General features: G+C 41.4%; 1 non-coding gene across 1 annotated transcript; it reads left to right on the top strand.

Moving 5' to 3' along the window:
- The first annotated feature begins 515 nt into the window (after window positions 1-515).
- On the top strand, window positions 516-578 carry LOC116081266. Its single transcript, XR_004114778.1, has one exon. It is a non-coding gene; the product is annotated as a U7 small nuclear RNA (small nuclear RNA).
- The last annotated feature ends 4,106 nt before the right edge of the window (window positions 579-4,684 follow it).

Below are 4,684 nucleotides of genomic sequence, written 5' to 3' on the forward strand. Positions count from 1 at the left end.
AACTATGCAAAATCTAAGGATGCAATATGAATTACATGAGGAGCTTCACAAATCTGAAATAACAGAGGCAGCTGCACTTTGAGCCAGCTTGTCAGAAAGATATTAAGGAAGGAGATGAAGAGATTTGGGGAGTAGTGGTCACAGGGCAAGATCCCACTCAGCTAAGTTTATTGTTTGTGCTTACAAAAATAGGCAGATTCCTGAGTTCAAGGTCCGCCTAGGACAGGGGAGTTTAGGCCCAGGGGTGGCGGGAATGATGATCTCAGAGTGAGATCCTAGCCAGCTAGTTTATTCTTTGTGCTTTTAAAGACAGGCAGATCTCTGAATTCATTTGCCATGTTTAAAAAAAAAAAATGTGCATGCTGTCTTCTTCTAAGAATCCAGGGGTAAGGGCCATTAAATGCTAATTCCTGGGCTAATCAAAAGGGAACTTGGGTAAATGATTGAACTGATATGTAAATAAAAGACTGGGCTTTGGTCTGCAAGAGAGCACTACCCAGAGAGAACTGCTTGGAGAGTGAACACAGCTCTTTTAGAATTTTTCTAACAGGATTTCTGACCTTTATCAGAAAACTCACGAATTACTTAGCGAGCTATCAGGGCCCTTTATAGGATTTTTATTTCCTAGCAGCTTTTTTATTGTTGTTGTTGTTGCAGCTGCCAGTGGCTACACAGGAACCGAGCAAAGGGGCCTGGGAAGATGGAGGAGTCGGACAGCGAAAGGAATAACAGGACAGAGTCATGGTTCTGATCAGAGTCCAATGTGTATTTTTAATCTGCGAATTAAGTAGGCAGGGAAAAGCCTCCCCCGCCCCCAAACCAGGATCTTGTGGCCAAATTAGCATCTAGTTCCTAGCAGAAACTCAACCCTAACCCTAACCCTAACCCAAGGGAAGGTGGTCAGGAACTCAGCAGGTGGTGGCTCTTAGCAGGAACCTCAAGAAAGGTAGAGAAGTGGCAAAACAAAAGGGCTTTGTTTATCTCAGGAAGTCTCACCCTGGGTGGAGTCCCTACTTTGTGACAAGGTGAGGTCTGATTAAACTGGCTTCTGCCTGAGGGAGGTTATATTTCATTTGTTTGTTTGTTTGTTTGTTTGTTTTTAATTTGTCTGGAGGGTTCTCTGACTTTGATCAGAGGAAGAAAAAAAAGAATTTTTTTTTCTACCAGTTCTTCTGACTTTGGTTGGAAAACCCTTGAGCTATCCAAAGAGCTTTTAAAATTTATTTCCTGGAGGGCTGGCGAGATGGCTCAGCCAGTAAGAGTACTGAAGGTCCTGAGTTCGGATCCCAGCAACCACATGATGGCTCACAACCACCCATAATGAGATCTGACAACCTCTTCTGGTGCGTCTGAAGACAGCTACAGCATATTACGCCTGCCGGCCTGAGTGAGACCAGAGAGAGCAGGCCTGGAGCAAGTGGGACCAGAGCAAGGAGAGTTCAATTCCCAGCAACCACATGATGGCTCACAGCCATCTGTACAGCTACAGTGTACTCATACACATAAAATAAATAAAATAAATCTTAAAAAAAAAAAAGATTTATTTCCTAGCAAGAGAAAAGTGTCTCAAGCAGAGAGCTGTCTAGGGAGCCATCTTGAACAGACTACAGAGCTACCAGTTAGAACCCACAATTGACTTTGAGTCGTTTCTTCCAGTGCTCCCAAACACCCCTTCCTCAGGACCCCCTCAACAAGCTGAGGCTGGTCCTTGGTGCCCACTCCTTCCCTCTTTCCCTTTACCATTCCATCCACCATTCCAGGATCAGCTTGGCCACAACCTACGCTCCGCACCATGATGAGATATCTTATCACATGCCCCAAAGCAATAAGCTTTCTCAGGGTTGAAATTTCCAAAATTGAGACTTAAACAGTTTCTTTACGTTCCCCTGATTGTTTTATCAGAGTAATGAAAAGCTAACCAAGACACAATATCATTAGAAACTTCTCTGGAGTTCAAACCACGGTAGCTGGAGGTGCATGGTAAACATTACACATTAAAGAAATGCCTACCATAAACTTGAACACTTAAAATTATATGGCACATAAGAAAATGGGGACACTACTCACAAAAAACAAACAAAAAAAACCTCTTACCATTAAGGGAAGGATAGACCGCCATTTATACACATGCGGCACACAAAAGACACTATTCGAGTGGTCAAGTTATGGGCAGAGAAATATTCCACTTTATTAGTCACCAGAGAAATGCAAATTGAAGCTACTACCCAATTGTTGAAAAATAACAAGTGTTGGGGAGCATATGCAGCAACCCAGATTTCTCATTCAAGACTACTGTGAACGTAAACTAGCAATCATTTGGAAAGCTATTTGGCAGGCCCACCAGCATCAGCACATGACACAGAACTGTCACTCCCAGATCTGTCCCCAAGCAATATGATCAGGAAGCCTAATTTGAAGCCTAATTCATTAGAAGCCTAATTTGTCATGGTCCAAAACAAAAAAACTGTCCAAATATCCATCAACAGTAGAATAGTTCCATAAATTGAGATATAGTTGTTCATTTTAATGACCTGTAGTACAATGAACAAGCAATAATCACAAGTAGCAACAATAGTGTCTCACAAATATCAAGTAAAAGGAAGGAAACCAGACCCATGAATAAATACACGGACCAGACTTTGTATCATTCCACTTACGGAGAAGTCCAAACCTGTTGAATCCATCTTTGCTCTTAAAGGTTGGTAACCATGGGTGAGGTAGGGGGAGGGGGCAGGCTGTCTCTTTGCTCTGGATGCTAATAGAACAAGTGTATTATGCTCCTGACCCAGAGGGAGTTGGAACCTGCATGTATTTCTATAAAGATATATTATACTCTCAAGGTTTAAAATAAGGGAGGAATCAGCTGACTGTTCTGTCTCTCGTGCCCTTCCCTCGACAACTCCCAGGCAATTTTATTAAAGTTGCCTTTCAGTGTGGAAATACTTATCCTGTTTTAACAAGTCGTGGGTGGTTGATATGATCTCTTGATAAATGGTTTATACAAGGTTTTAAGAAGTACAATACAAATGTCAGTATGAAGCAGCTGAGGCACAGCACAGTCTTTTCTTATAGGGATCATGTTAATGAACCAAAGGGGGGTTTTTTTGTTGTTGTTTTTTTTTTCTTTTGTTGTTGATGGTGATGGTATGGGTTTTGATGTTTTTGTTGTTTAGCTTTGTTTTGTTGTTGTTGTTGTTTTTTAAATTCGTCTAAAGGGACAAATTTTAACTCAGCTTTATCTGTCTAGCAGAACATCCAGAAGCATTCCCAGCTCCAAGCTACTGACTGATTCCTACAAAGGGTCACAATTAGTCAGTAATTTTGGTGGGGGGTGGTTTGAGACAGGGTTTCTCTATGTAGCCCTGGCTGTCCTGGAACTCACTCTGTAGACCAGGCTGGCCTCAAACTCAGAAATCTGCCTACCTCTGCCTCCCAAGTGCTGGGATTAAAGGCGTGTGCCACCATCACCCGGCAAATAGTCAGTATTTTAAAAAGGAATCAGATATAGCTTCCACTGCTGATCCTGAAACCACTTTTGAAATAACAAAGCAACTCTGATACTTTCAGTCCTTGCTTATACCAGATCTGTCTCCCATTAGTGGTCTTTGCCTTTAGACATAGAATGACTAATGGTCAGGTTTAAATGAAGTCCTCCTCACGGAGGTCTGAACTCCAGCTTCCTCTGTGTGGACCACAAATCTGACTCAGCCTTTGCTCTCCTTCCTCTGAAAATAAGTAGTAAGTACTACACAAAATTGAAAATGAATGAAGTGATGGGTGGACCTTCATGAAGAGATAAATCAGTGAGGGTAAGTTGTTTTCTTCTAAGGGTTTCATACAAGAAAGGCGATTCACATCCATGTCAAATACCAGGAAAATAAGTGTTCTAACCTGTCTCATTGAATTTAATGATCAGTGTCTCTCAGAAGCTGCAGAAGTACTATCTCAGAAGTACTAAGCTCAGAAGTACTATCTCTTCCTGACATGCCAGGGAGACTCCCACTTTCTCAAAGTGAAATTCTTGTGACATTGGTTACATATATATGTATGTATTACATATATATGTGTATATATATATATATATATATATATCAGTGAATCTATAATTCACCTTCAAAACGAATCAGACACTAAAGTTTTTCAGCTTATGCTCTGAGGAGCTCAGTGGTTAGTTGAATAGGGACAAGAAAGGCACTCTGGTTTGGAGGGAAGGATTTTGGGTTTGTTTTGTTTTATGTTTTCATTTTGTTTGTTTGTTTTTTTAGGCTGGAGGATGTAGCTTAGTGGTAGAGTGATTAATCATCATGCATGATATTCTGGGTTCAAACTCCATGGTGTCTAGAGAGTAGGGAGGGGAAGGGGAGAGGGAGGAGGAGCTGGAAGAGGAGAGAGAGGGAGGGGAGGGGGAGAGGGAGATTGATTTCTGACCCTCCAACCCCAGGATGACATAAAAGCACCCACCACTCATGTTTTCATAGTTAACTTCTACATGAGATTTATTTGAGGGAAAAAAATTAACCATTTGAAAATGAAATCAAACATGTTTGGTAGATAACTCATCTTTTAGTCCAACAATTATCATTGAAACTAAAAGTCTTGCCCCTGAGGAAATGGAGCCCAGTAGATTATGTGAATTCCATCAAGTCCCATGGCTACTCAAAAGTGAGACTAGAGATGAGATCTT

The sequence above is a fragment of the Mastomys coucha genome, unplaced genomic scaffold, assembly GCF_008632895.1.
Source record: "Mastomys coucha isolate ucsf_1 unplaced genomic scaffold, UCSF_Mcou_1 pScaffold6, whole genome shotgun sequence".
NCBI classification, from domain to species: domain Eukaryota; kingdom Metazoa; phylum Chordata; class Mammalia; order Rodentia; family Muridae; genus Mastomys; species Mastomys coucha.